Consider the following 15,225-nt stretch of genomic DNA (forward strand, 5'->3'; position numbering starts at 1 on the left):
TTGGTTTAGGAAAAGTTGCATCCACACAATATAAAAGTGATTCCTGCAACTGATGTGACTTTTCCTCATCATATATACACTAGGAAGAAGATAACTTTTATGTACACATAGATTCATATCACTTAAAACAGTGTTAGACATCTGATAAGTCAGTATATCTGTAAAACCTTCCTCTATCTACTCAAAAACATGTTTTTTCATGCAGCCATGTGTCACAGATTCATGTTGAGGGAGAAAAGCACTTATTGGGCTATAAGTGTGTTGTCATTAATACAAATCGCACAGCTGGCAGTTCAAAGAAGGTATTTAACAATTAAAGAGAATGAAAAGAGAAAATATGCCTTGACATCTAAAGAGTGGTGGGTGCAACAGCCAAAGCCTTCAATTTAAAATGAAAAGAAGGAAAACCTTGAAAGCATACTATTCCTCATGTTTATGTCATAGAGAGCTAATTGATGTGAGAAAAAGAAAACAGAACCAAACAACAAACCGATCTGACCCTCCAAGCACAGAAATGTATGCATCACGAACCAGAGTGGCATGAGATTCCTCGTATAAACAGATCTGTAAAAAAAAACAAAAAAAACAACAGAAAATCACTTAGAACCTGTAAGAAAACATGAAGTAGAATAAAACATCCCAAAAACTAACAAACCATGATCAGTGAATGAAATTCAGCAATCAGCGAGAAACAAAATGATTGACATCTGTTAGTAGGGAAACTATCAAAACCTCTTCCAAGGTCTTTTGAGCCACAATGAGAGCTGTTATCCACAGGGGGAGAAAACATGAAACAGTGGGTAATCTTCCCCAGGCATGGCTGATGTACCAACATTACTCCATCTATATTAATAGATATTTAGATATATACTCACCAGAGTAAATATTCCCTCAAGGGCAGGTATCTTAAATGCTATGTCTAAGTGAAACAAATTATCCAGATATGGGTCTTTTATTACCCACCCCTGTACTGTGTTGGCTCTGGAATAAGCCCTCCAGTGACCTATGTAGCTTTATCCTACTTTTGCAGGATTTGAAAGCCTTGATCAAAGCAAATCTTAATAAATGTAATGATCACTCTTACAGACCCTTTTGTAACGTTCATACTCTCTTTGACCTTTAAAAAATGGTTAAAAACTGCTTTGCTTCACTTGAAGAAAATGTCAATGTCTTCCACAGTAAGCACTGTGAGATAAAGGGCACTGAGCCCATGCCAGGCAGCAAGCTTGGTCCAAGACAGGCTTTTAGAGCTATCACATTCACTTCAATTGCTGCTTTCTGACACAATTTAGGCACAACTCTCACATAACACGAATGTTTGCAGATATTTTCCATCACACTGATGGTCTTGACTGCTTCAGTTACATAACTGTAGTACAAATAAAGATAGGAGGGAGCATCCTATTCTACTCTGTGAGAAACTGCAGTTGGTAGAGAAAGACTGATCTATAAATCTATACAGTAATACATGAATAATGAAAATCCATGTCATGGCTCAGTTATTGGCTCAAGTGGATGAGTTGAAGCTGGACTGATGGTTTGTGGCTTCTTCTATTGTAAAACAGTGCCTGAGCTGTCATAGTAAAAGAAGAAATGAACAAAAATGTCATTTTTTTTGTCCTCATCTATGATTAGAACATAAAATTAAATGTCTGTCAGTGTGATGCAGGTGTTCTGTTGAAAATGCCTACAATAGTGCAAATTATTTCCACTTATCTGAATTTTGGGAGCTACTGTCGCTGCTCAGACTGAAGCTCCAAGGTAGAGCTTTGGGTAAATAGTTGGCACATTGTTTGAGAAGGCATTAACCACGAATGGCTGCCACAGAAGACTCAAGTACTCCTCAAACATGAGTGAATGGCTCAAAGCAAATCTCTGTTTTTGATGAGGGAATGACATTATAACATAAGATAAATTCTCAAGAAAGTACATTTTACATATACACTCCTGATGCTGATGACATGATATTGAATGTCTTAGATTAGAATATTACAGCTGGATGTTATTTTTAGCTTTTGGACTATGTCTAAAAGCAGTAGAATCCTCAATAAAAGTACAAAAATGTGATAAAAGTTAATTTTAAATGCCAGTCTGTACTCCAGAGACCTAAATGGAATATTTGGTCATTTGTATTGATATTTGACATTTTAGGTTAGATTTATACTTTTTTGTGTTTGCCTTTTTGTGCAGCAGTTGTTCAAAACTCAGGACCTAAGATTTTCTTCACAAATCATGTTTTTTTTTATTTGTACCAGACTATCTGCTAATGTCACAATTAAGCTTAAAATCAATTGTGAGTTGGCAAAACCAAACATTTGCAATCTGCAGATTTAGTTTAAGAAGCAGGATTCACTGTGACGTGAAACAGATTTAATGTTTGTTTATGAATATCCATAAAATAACAGTGTGTGTGAGTGGGGTCTTGTGTTGGTATGCCCATAAATCAAGTGGGCAGATGGTGCTGAAGCAGGAGGTACAGGACTGCCCAAAACTCCTAGGTTTATGTGTGTGTGAGTATAAATGTCTGTGTCAGTGTACACCTTATGGTTGAAGTGTCCATGTGTGTGAACACAGCAGGTTCCAGGAAACAAGGAGCAAATTCTCAGCAGTTCTGCTTCACTGACACACATGACACACTGTCCATTCATCCATCTGTCTGTCTCTCTTTCTATATAGCTACACGTCAGAGCGGCAGTTAAAAAAGCATTTTCAGGGCTTCAGAAAAGACTAATGTTGTCAGTCAACCACAATTTACGTTCCACCCTAAGACAGATGTCTGTTTTCTCCTGGAGAGGTCCTGCAGGAGTATCTAGACAATATTTATGGGTCCCATTCTGTGTGAGTGCCAGGTGGAACACTAATGGCTTTACCTCTCAGCAAGTGAACCCCAAGCAGAAATGTATTGTTATTGACAAAAAAACAATGAGGTAAATATCTTTTACAGTCAAAATGGTGAATGAAGGTCACTAGACACAGAGGATCCCTTGTAGATACCAGAGATAGCATTACCAGCAATTAAAAACTTTATTAATGTTTATGTTTTGGGTTTGCATGAGGCATTGTGCAACTGTCTGTGGATAGCCTGGTAAAAAGCTACTCTTTTTTATATTTGCTTCACACAGAAGGTCTGGACCCTTGGCCTGTGGAGAAATGCTTGCTTGCTGGAGGTGTGGACGCTGTTGAAATTTTAAACTTTACCCAATCGCTAACATTTGGACGTGACATATGTAATGCGCCAGTTCGATGCTATGAAGCTTAACGAAAATTGCGTGCGCTGTAAACTATTCTCCCCCACTGTGAAGAGAGAAATGCCCAAGTGAACGAGGCAGGCCTTAATGTTAAGTCAATATTTGAATTATTACTGCCTTTTTTAATATTTCAAACACCATAATATGCACTAATGTCTAGTCTGCCTTGGGACTACTGCAGTAGATAACATCCACATTCTTCCTTACCTCTGCTCTTGTGGGTCCAGCCAATCAGCAGCAGGGAAAATGAATAGTGTTGTTACATGGAGCAGAACAAAGAGCAGAACAACAAAAATATGCATTTATGGACTAAATCTTAAGGTTGTTTATTCCTAATTTTTATTTATGTGTACTTATACAAATGCAAAAAAAATTCTACGTAGCATTATATAACTGTAATATTCAGTCTGCTAAAGAAGTTTGGCTGCAGTATACAAAGAATTTTTGATTCCCTGTTTTATTCAAAGGATATTTCTTTATGTTATAGTTTTCATTTAAAATGTTAGTGCTAATACTGTAATATTAAATCTTAGTGTTATTTTTACAATTTTAGAGAATGAGAATCTCATACTGGCCAACTCCTAATGCATCATAAAACCCTTCAACATACCAGTAACGTAAGTCTGGTGTCCACATAGTCCAACAATGTTTCAGGTATGAGCAAGAATCAGCACCATCTTTAAGAGTCAGTAGTGCTTCAGGAGGGAGGGGATTTTACATTCCAGTGTATCAGACAGGATGTTTTTTTTAATGCACTTTCTTGTGAAATGTAAGATCCCATACTCAGGTTGCTCAGGCACAGGCTGGCTATAGGCAGAAAAGGAAGAAAAAAAGTTTTTTTTTGTTTGTTTTTGGTGGAGGAGCACAAGGCCATAGCCAGGACAAGATAACACCTGAAAGAGAGCCTTTGTTTGATGCTGCACAGACAGCAGGGAGGACGATAGTGAAGAAATACAAGATCTCTGAAGGTGTCAAACTTGATTTGTAAAGGTTTGTCAGAAAATGAAAAGCAGTGTCTTAAAAAACATTTAAAAAAAAAACCCTGACTGTGAATTGGAAAAGGTAGCTCTAACATTGATGTTTTTATGTTTTTGAAATTTGCTGTGATGTTATTTCATCTGCCCTACACATAATTCAGTGTAGTAGTTTTGTTTGATGTAGACTTTGCTTTCATTCATTTGGCTATGGATGTTTACCAAAGAGGAACTGAGGAGATTTTAAGGACCTCCAAATTCACAACATTCCTGTTTTTAAATGATCCGTGAAAAATCCAACACTTTAGCAAAGACATTTAATCTTTGATTGCTTCTTGGTTTGCAATAGTTAGAAATTGCACCTTTTTGCCATTTTTTACAAACATTTATTTCCTCTTGCTTCAATTTCATCCTCTGTTGCCCCCTATCCCTCAGAGCCAGAGGCAGAAAGATTGTGATCTTTCAGGACAGCTCATACAAATGTCAAGTAAAAACCTCGATCAGGTTACCTTTAGTATGTATCCATGTCATACTGTCTTGTGCAAGAACCTGTATATCCAAACCCCACAGTTGCTGGTGTGTAAATATTTGTGGTTCTGGTTGATATTGTTATCATTCAGATGTGATCCTTGTAGTATCCCACACTGACATGATTAATAACCTCAGAGAAACTAAATACCATGTCCTTAACAACACTTCAAAAACAACCACAGCAAAAAGAAGAAGAAAAAATCATACAAAATAAAGAGGGAAATATATTTCTTATTACTGGAGAGAAAAATCAATATTAAAGGCATATTACACCATTGATCATCAATGTGAAACCAAATTATTCTTTTTGTTACAAAAACTTTAAACAGAGGAACAATAGCTTTTGGGACTTAGGTACAGAATGCCAGACCAGATGTAACTTATATGGAGAGAAAAAAAAAACACTGATAGAAAACTTAAAGTTAATAGTTTAAATAACAGCAGATAATAGGAGCCAAAAGAGAAAGTAGTAGAGTGAGAAAAAGTGGTCAGTTTGTCCTCCAGCAGCCTAAACCCATGCTGCATAAATGCAGAGATAGGTCAGGATGGGGCAAGATAAAGGCAGAGTTAGGGAGTACCATCAATCAAAGCTCTGCTCTAATGTTATCATTTCTTCTTTTGCAGCTTATGTGAAATTATATAAAGGTTATTGTGATTTTTCTAGCCTTGTAGCACCTCTTACCCCAGATTTCTTTTCAATTGATGAGGCAGAAGTAGTCAAAAGTGCATAAAAATGTAGCTTTAGCAATAAATTGGAGATAATTTAAAGTCAAATGTTGTTTCTGGAGGAATTAGGTAAGTCTTTGAAGTTAGCACAAAATGGAAAATCCATTAATCAAGTTGATCTCTAGAGTCTTTGAACCTGTGCTATTGCCCCCAATTAGGGACCTCTTAAACAGTGACCAGAACTTGGTCTTGTTTCCCAGAATACTTTCTGTTCTTATTCGATGAACAGGACCATTGAGTCCTGCTGCTGCTTGCATGATTCTTATCAGGCTGTCTGGGTAGGCATCAGGTGAGGTGGGGGCAACTACAAATCAAAGGTACTCCTGCAAGGTCTGATAATTTCACATCTTTTACAGAATAAGAGAAGCGTGGAAGATATAAAAACTACAGAGATGACTCAAAGACAGAAGTTTTAGTTCAGAAAAGAAACATCCCTACATATTGCTTGCCTGCTTTGGCTCATACATTGTTTTTATGTAAGCACATTGTATATTTTAGATTCACGACCATGGGATACATCAGATTTACAGCTTTGTTGAGTTTTTATCGTTGGTTTTATCACTGATTGTTTGCACGGTGAAAGAGATTCTAAAACACGAAAAGACACCACATTACCATCAATGTCACGCTGTTGTCTGGAGGAATTCAGGCTAAATTTTTTCTGATGTTTATCTCTCTAGATCTCATGGGAGTTTACAGTTGAACTGCCACAAGGATCAAAAACATTATGTGCCTGACTACATCAACATCCACTGAAGCTTAAATGGGAAGAACATGACAGCTTGTCAAGATGGTTAAATAAATTGAATTCATTGAGAAATGTCTCAGGTTAAGAAAAGACAACAGTTAATGGCCAGGGAATAAATCACTGGCCCCTTTGGTTCTGACAAAAACATCGAATTAAACCTCCATTTTGTTCCTCATTGGCCCCTAACACTGTTCAGACCCTAAATTCCTGAATTCCTTGTCACTTGTGACAGGTAAGAGTGCAAAGAGGTGAACTTGTTGACAGACACTCTGACATGCTTTGAAAAAAAGGTCAGCTGGGGTCTATTCAAAACTCTGCACCCTCTGTCCATTAATTCACCTGCAGACTTGTGGGGATGACTTGTGGCGACAGTCATCCTTTCACTAAACATCAATCTGAATGTGACAGAGTGGAACAAGAGGAGGACACGGCTGAACTGAAGGACTCGAACGTTTACACAGATATCAGCTTAAATGAAAACTTGCTTCCCCCGGTGAACTAGTCGTGACAAAAGCTCAACATTAACTCCAGGTATTTTCTTAAATTCTCTAATAAAATCACTTAAGGTCTTTTTTATTGTTCTATGGTCTTCATTTGAAACTTAACCCAAAAGTTAGCTGCTAAGTCTAAATTGCATCCTATTTTTGAAAGAAAAACAACAACAAAAAAAGTAACAATGTTAAATTTTTTTGACACTAGCAAAAATGACCAATGACTACATTTGGTAATTTTATGACCAAAAAATGTTTATATTATAGATTTCAGGATTTATTACTTTTTGTCACCACTAGAAAAACATGGTTGCTTTTCTTATGTTTGCAAAAAAAATTGAAAATCAAGAGGTAAACAGTTCTACTGTTTATTGTCTCATAAACAGTAAAAGTGGGTGGTTTTTACTTGTTGTATCAGTATTCTTTAATAGTATGAGGTGAACTGCACATTAGGGTATTTTACTTCACATCGAAAAAATTCTAACTAAATGTTGCAAAATCTGAATCATGCCTAGATTTTACTATTGCGGTATCAACAGTTTAGTCTCAGATAACAAGTTCTGGCCAGTGCATGTTGGTGACAAGATTAAGGTGGAGTTTAATTGTTGTTTTGCCATTTTCTATAATAATGGATTTAAAGAAGCAATTTACTTTTACAGTCCAAAGAAACAACTGCTTCTATCTGCACATCATATCACAGTTCCAATTTGAACCAGTTATCGTTGCGTCACAGCAGAAAACTTATTTCCACTAAAATGATGTTCATTTTCAGACTTCATTGCCCGTGAGATTATAATACTTGACATTTGAATTTGTCTGTTTTTTGGCAGATTCTGTCATTTTCAACTGGTTTGATTTGCTAGAGCTCCTTACACTTATGTCTCTTGTTCAAAATTTGACCCAAACACAGAGAAAACATTCATGGCTCTGTGTTACCTTCACTCGCACTGAAGACCTCTGACAGCCCTGACATATTAGCAAGTAGAGAACCTGCCTGTGCATCTCTGAACATGATTTGTTCCACCCTGCAAATAACGTTGGCTTTTACACAATCTGATTGGTGGTCTCTGCAAATCAAGGTAGAGACGTTTTGTTTCTGCTCACGAGAGTTTGCAACAGTCCTTTGGTAGTAATATTTATTTATTTATTTTTTTCCTCACTGCAGGTGTAGTTTAGCATAATCTGACACCATAGCGCCCCAAGCATAATAAACTACTGACAGGCGAAATAGACAAAAAAAACAACAACAAAAAAACATTGATTTTCTTATTACAGAGGTTGCTGGCAGTCAGTTGGATATGTTGAGCAATAAGTGAACATTTTGTCTTTGAAGATCATGTGCTGCAAGCAGAAAAACTGGCAAGCTTAAGGATTTCAGATAGTGTGCCTGCAGTCAAATTGTGATGGACAGAAAAATAATTGTAGGTATTTGTGTGGTTTTCATATGGAACTGCAGATATGTTCATAATGAATATTAGTTATCAAAAGGATCTAACTTAGATCTTTTGATAACTAAATTAGAGTGTTATCACGGAGCAACAAAAGACGGGTTTGTTCTGTTTGCTCTACAGCTCAAAAGACAGTTTTATCTGGATGTTGTGGTGATTTGGTAATTAAACATGAACTTTGACCTGCAAAAGACTTGCTCACCAGCTATGATTCCTGATTGTTCTTGTTATCTGATGCAATAGAATACTCACATTCAGAAATAACATTTTAAAGCAGGAATTATGCTTCATGAGTTATTTTACAAATATGATTTAAAACATTATTTGAGTTGAATTATGAGAAAATGAAAACAAATTAGTCAACAAAAAAGTTACTCCTTTCAATTATTTCAGGAGCTCGTTGCTCTATCATTTAGGATTTTAAATTATGGAGCAAAAGTTGTAATTATTCAAATTATTTTGGAACTCCAAACTATGAACACTGCATGCAGCTGTGTAGAGGTCTCTGTGGACACCTGAGTAAAAACAGTGGCTTTTGAATCTAGTCACATTGTTTATCTGAATCCTAAATTACGACCTACTGCCACCAGCATCCATATTTATACAGGAAAATAACTAATATCTGATCAGCTTTCCCAATATGTTTTTGAGTCTTGCCTGTCAGAAACTAATTTTAGTTGCAGAGTGATACACCTGAAGTTGATTTTGTTGTTTGTTACACCAAACATCTTATAAAATATGCATGCATTCATCTACAGTAAATATATATTTTTGGAAGACTTATGTAGGAAAAATGTAAGTACAAACATTTAACCAAAATATGATCAGTATTTCCAAATTAAGTGTATACTAATATTCCTCTTCAGCTTTTTAAGACAGCAAACTGGTAAAAAGTCACTTTTCCAAGATCTCTTTACAGTTGAACAAATAAAATAAAATGCAGTGTACAAAAAATAAATCTTGAAGATGAAATTTCAGAATTAAAGACCCTGAAGCATAAATTGGGGACTGCAGCCATTTTGGCAAAGCGTTGAAAGGACTTAACCTGGGATTCTTGGGCTATTTAAGGCTTGAAAAAATTGTGTTGTGTTAAAGATAAACATTTTGTTTTTAATAATTTTGTTTGTTTATATATTTGTCCAATATTGTGGTTAAACAACATTGTATTTCTTAACATTTAACGTAAGATATCAAGACTAAAGCTCTGCACTTCAATTACAAACAGTCACCAATTAAATAACTGCGGTAGTAGCATTGTGGTTGGGTGGCATTAAAACCTCTAGAGTTTTACAGTATTGTTTATCGACATTTAAAATATGTCTGAATTCAATCGCATCGTTAATAAATTCAAATTACTTTTTACTTCTACATTTAGCGTAAGAAAAGAATGTATTCCACAGCAAGCATACACAAAGAATTAAAAGGAAAGCATGATTCCCTTCAAACATGTCAAATAAATGTTTTCATGTATATCACAGACTTTGGTTCTGTTCAGTCATTGGATTGTCATTGTGAAACTGTAGTTATGAGGCATAAATCAGACATTTACTTGGTGTTAAGGGACATTGGTGACATTTTACCCAACTGTAAGTCAGTCAGAAGAACATAATAATCAGCTGAGCGACCCCCACTGTAGATGCAAATGTTGTGCAGTATGGAGTCAGCAGCATGATGTAGCAGCAGCAGGCTGCATAAGGTGGATTTGAGCCTTCATTTCCTCCAGGCTCTCCTGCTCTCGGCTCAGGTTCACCTGCTGCCAGTGGCTTCGTGCCCACCTTCTGTTGGTGTTTATTTCTAGATCACGCCTCCTCCCTTGTTTTCCCCCGATCATCTGTCTTCCTCTCTTCTCCTTTATCATCCTCTCTACCTCAATGTCCACCTCTTTGTAACCCACATTTTCAATCTTCAATCGGCTTGATTTTACCTCTTATTCTTATCAGTGCCTGCTCTCCTCTGTTTCCCATTTTGTTTTTGTTTATCCCCACTCCATCTCTCATTGCCATTCTTTCTTCATCAGCTTGTAATTCACAAACTGTTTGTCATTCTCAGTCTCCCCTGAGATTTCTGCTCTTCTTTAGTTGCTCTCCAGATCTGTGATTAAGTTACATTTAATTTTTATTTATTAATTTTTTCTTCCTACTTTATAGACCTGTGTCTCATTATTTCCAAAGATTTTCTTTGGATTACAGAGGTTTAAAAGTAACCCTATAGTTTAGCATTATTTCACGTTAAATGTTAATCTTCACCAGATAGTTCATAGGTATTGTCATTGGGGAGTGTTGAATCAATTGACCTTGTTAGGAATGTAAAGACATTTATTCAGCATTTTTACTTTTTTTAGGGCTATTTTTTCTCCTCAGCTATGTAAAATAGTTGAGCTTTTGTTTTGGTGACAGTTGCCCACTGATGAGGTTCGAGATGGGAGAGCCGCTTTCATCCACATCCTGTGCTGGCAAAACATTTTGATTTCTGCATTGAAAGGGTAAATCTTGCTCTGAAGCCAACTCTCTGTGAAATAAAACACTGTTTAAAGCCACTGGGGTGAGATGGGCCATGAATATGAAAATGAAAACTCAAAATGGAACCTCAAGGCTCCTCAAACCCTATTTTATGCTTACTTTATATATTTCCCCACTGAAACAAATTATGTGACACTTTAGTCAATTGGTTTCTTGATATAAGCTGAGTATTGATTCCAATTTTATTCCACACAGACAAAACAAAGAAATAATCATCATCTCTGTTAACAAATGGCATGAATTTAGTTTTGACTGCTCCATATCATTCGAGAAGAAGTTGACTCCAAATTGCTTAAACCAATGAAGGAACACAAGCATACATTCATATAATAGTTTTTCTCTATCTTAACAAATAACATCAATGTCGTTTAAGCTATGCTAAATAGATGCAAAGCAGTGTAGAAAATATACTGATTTACTTCAGTTTTAGCTCCACTGTACTTGCTAAAAGTTCATGTTAAAAATCTGTCAACAAATCCTAAAATACAACTTTAAGTCCTTCATAAAGCAAACAGTTACTGATGACTGAACATTATCTCCTTTCTCACCTCATCTCATCTTGTAGTTAAACTTGAAGGTGATTTTTCTACATTTTCTTGATCGTGAACTTCTTCGTTTATAGAGATTGTATTATATGTTCTTTTCAGGGTATCGAGAATTGCATCAATATTTAGCTTCAAATCACAAAAATCTACACTGTCTATCTTTAATTTTTTTAGTCCAGGAAAGTTGAAGGACAAGACTTTTGAAACTGTGATGAACTTGGTTAGCTGATTCTATTTTTAGTTGTTTTAAACCTCTTTATGTAGAAAACGTCTACATGGAGAGCGTGAAGATAAAAAGATTTTCATGTTTGTCTTTTCTGCCTTTGATTAGTTAACACAGAATTGGCTGTCTTTTTGCATCTTGCAGCATAACACTGTGAAAAGAAGTGTCTTATTCCTTTTTTCATTATTATTTAGGACCAAGAACTGATTACTATATTTTATCTAATTTGTTTTACTTTGAATTTTTTGAAATTACTCTAAATTGTTTTTTAGATGTCACAGAAAATTGGACAGTTCTTTAGTGCTGAAAACTGAAAATCATAGCAACTTTTTTGAGGTCACGTCATACATTCACACTGTTTACACTTGTTGTAGAGGAAACCTTCTATATAAAAAAAGTATTTAATTTTTAGTCCATTGATGCAATGAGTATTATACACGTAATTAGTCTATTAGTCACAAGAATTTTTTTTTCTGTGAATCACAAAAGGTCTAAAATATTTTTTCTTGTTCATAAGCCCTAATTTATTTTGATGACCTAGAGAACGTAATCAGTGGTCATTGTTAGGTAATTGTTAGCGGATATTCAGGTTTTCAGGTCTTCATCTGAACAAAATTACTTAATGTTTCTTGAGCCTGACATGATAAACACATAAGATACACCTCCCACAAAATCCATTGTTCTCCCCCCTCATTCCTAACCATTAATGGCCCTGAGCTAGGACTTACAGAGCTGTGTAAACTGCTTACCTGCAGGGTTTACACAACAGCAACACAAAAGCCTGATGAGTCTGTTGCAAACACAGACAAACAGTGAATAACCCCCATCTTTATTAGGTTTTAATCATAGTAACACCCATAATCATCAGTTCAGAAAAGATTACTCTGTGTGTGGCCTCCATTAAAAGTTTACTTTTGTGAACAAAAAGCACAATTTTCAGAACCGCTTCTTCGAATAAAAAGAGTTTCTTTTGCCTGGCAAAGCAGTGACTCAACAACGGAAGGTGGGTTTTTCAATATTTTGTGTTTATAAGCTGAAAGGAAAATACTTTAGTGAATTAATTTAGTTGTTTTGCAGCCCAGTACTTAACCATTTTGCCTAATTTATTTCTCAGTTAAATTATTTACAATTAAGACTGCTTATCAAAAGGTACAGTGTATTCAAATAGTTAATTGCTACAAAGTAGACTATTGTTTTGATAATGGATTGATGTCTTGGTATGATTTTATGTGTGTACAGGCTGCAAATCTATTTCTCAATAAGAAAATACTTTTAACTGGTAAATACATTGTTATAATCATTGTTTTTCTCTTCTCACCTGCCAATAACACATTTTTAAACTCACAACCAGAAGGTGGCAGTAATGTACCAAGTTGTTTGCAAACTAGTGATGGGAACGGCAGATAATTTGAGTGTACTGAATTTCTAGAATTAGTATTTTAAAAGGACCCGTTCACCAGATCACACAATTCATTCTTGCTGAATTGAACAAAACCTCTTCCATCACAACCGTCGTACTGAACAACTTAGAAAGTGATCCGTTCAAGCTACTCGTTTCTTCAAGCTAAAGGCTAATGTTTTGATGAGGCTAATGTTTTATGTAAGTCACATAAAAACAAACGCACACACGTCCCCATCCCTATTATCTTAACACAAGTACAAAAAATAATGAAAACAAGAGGAAAGAAGACATATATATATTTTTTTGTATTATTTTATTTTCATTTCAGTGGAAAATAACATTTTAATACTCCCATGGTCTTAGCGCAAAGTGCTGCAAATATCATGGTTGGACAGAGGGAATGCAAGGATGGAGGCATCTCGTCAGACCGTCAGTTCCCAAAACCACACAAAAAACCTTGTAAAGACACACACAAGGTCAGTGCGCTTTCACATTATGCAATAATGCAATACAGTGGGCCTCTTGTAAATAAACTATTACACACACGCATTAATTGTCGGAAAAAGGGGAATTACAAGGTGAGAAATGCTAAAAGACATAAACTCACACACACGCACGGGCGCTAGTATGTACACATCCACAGAAGCAAGACAAATTTGGCTTTGGTCCAAAGGCCTGAGCCCACAGGCAAGAAAAGCGGGAGGCCCACAATCTGGGCACATGGAGGGAGCGTGTGCGTGTGTGCGTGTGTGTGAGGGTGTGAGAGGAGGGACAGTCAAAAGTGGGTGGAGTGGATGGAGATCCTGAGGGAGGTTTTGAGATGTCTCAGTAGCTCTCTATTGCAGCAACTTTGAAGGAGCTAACACCAACTTGAACAACTTCACATGAGTGTATTTCTTTTTCTCAATGGACTGCACACTACAGCTCTGTGGGAGTATGCTGGTTGTCACCATGCCGTCAGAGTTTTCTTTAAGTTCCTGAAGCGTTTGCAAGGGAGAAAGTATTCCTGGAAGAGTCGCCTAACTGGACCTCAGGCAAGTTTACTGCTACACTCCAATTCACACTGTTTATTATGAAGAGAGCCTCCGCTATTTAGTTGTAATGTAAAACTAAACACTGTTCTGGAGGAGGTATAAACAGTAAAGTTGCTCTACAACTGGAGCAAAACCTTTTAAATGTTACTCAACCGAACATGTTGGTTTCTCTTCAAGATGCTTTTTTAAAATCACAGTGAATTATCTGGCATGTTTGGGTGACTCCAAGAACTATATGTTTCCTTGGAATTTTAAACCTGACATTTGCATGAGAACAGTAAAGAGCTCTGACATGCTTTATGCATGTCAGCGCATGCAGTTCCACTCATCTAAAACGTCTTCCTCCTTGCTTTTCGATTTTCAACTTTCACCTGGTTCACTTTGTGAGAAAACGAATTGCTCAGTCAGATTGGAGCATGTGCACAAATCTTTTGCAGCGACAGGACAAGATGAACCTTTTTTTCAATTCAGAAGTTGGTTTGGTCTTGAGGTGAAAGTGTACCCTCTGGCTTCTGTCACTTTCCTGCAAGGTCTGCTTGCACTGCATTCACACATTGAAGGAGGTGTGTGTGTGTGTGTGATGAATGGACACTCAGATGACCTCCAAATATGGTCAACTCAGTACTTTAATAACGACAAATAATGTTCCTAATGCAAACTGCTCTTTTTGTCCAAACATCTTTTGTAAGAAATTCCAGGTGTTGCTTTGTTTAGCCTTTTGAAGAATAAAGGTAAATCACAGTTTTCATTTAGTTTAGATTACTTGCCCATGGTTATTGTCTGACTTATGGAATTTTACATTATTTTTTAATAATTGTTGAAATATTACAACTAACTTGCTCAGACCACTGCGTGTTTACAAAGAGTTTTCTACTACCCTCACAGGTGATTTTAAGGGAAAACTAAAACTGGTTGATGGCTGATAATATGTTTGATAGGATTTTTTGAGAAAAAGAATGAACAAAGCTGCCAGCAGTAAAATGAGCGATTCGCCATCAGATGAACCTGCTGGACTTTTGAGGTGTGTTTCTGTCTAAATTGGAGATATTTAATCAACCAAGTGAAAACCTCTGTATTTTAAAACTAGACCTGTCTACCCTGTCCACTCCAGCTCTACTCCTGTTGTCAGAATTGTCTGAATGAATGGCAGGGAAGCGAACTAGGAATCCTGCAGAGGCATTTCTTGACCCTTTCTGTAATTATGGCCTTCGTTGTAAGACTGGGCGTGGGTGCTTATTTGTGTGTGGGGTCCGTTTAACTCAAAGGAACATCCTCGACCCTTCCACTCAACCCCTCACCCTTCACTTGGCATGACCTAACCCTGTAGACAGCAGTC

At 36.4% G+C, this 15,225-nt stretch overlaps 1 protein-coding gene across 1 annotated transcript in view; it reads left to right on the forward strand.

The window, feature by feature from the left end:
- Positions 1–13,669: 13,669 nt before the first annotated feature.
- The window catches only part of fat2 (FAT atypical cadherin 2), a 94,236-nt gene continuing 92,680 nt past the window's right edge, over positions 13,670–15,225 (forward strand). Inside the window, exon 1 of the mRNA XM_014997806.2 lies at positions 13,670–13,889. The gene's annotated coding sequence lies outside the window, so the exon portion shown is untranslated. The remainder of the gene's footprint in view (positions 13,890–15,225) is intronic.

The sequence above is a fragment of the Poecilia mexicana genome, unplaced genomic scaffold, assembly GCF_051168715.1.
Source record: "Poecilia mexicana isolate PSO_F unplaced genomic scaffold, ASM5116871v1 scaffold_10, whole genome shotgun sequence".
Taxonomy (NCBI): Eukaryota; Metazoa; Chordata; class Actinopteri; order Cyprinodontiformes; family Poeciliidae; genus Poecilia; species Poecilia mexicana.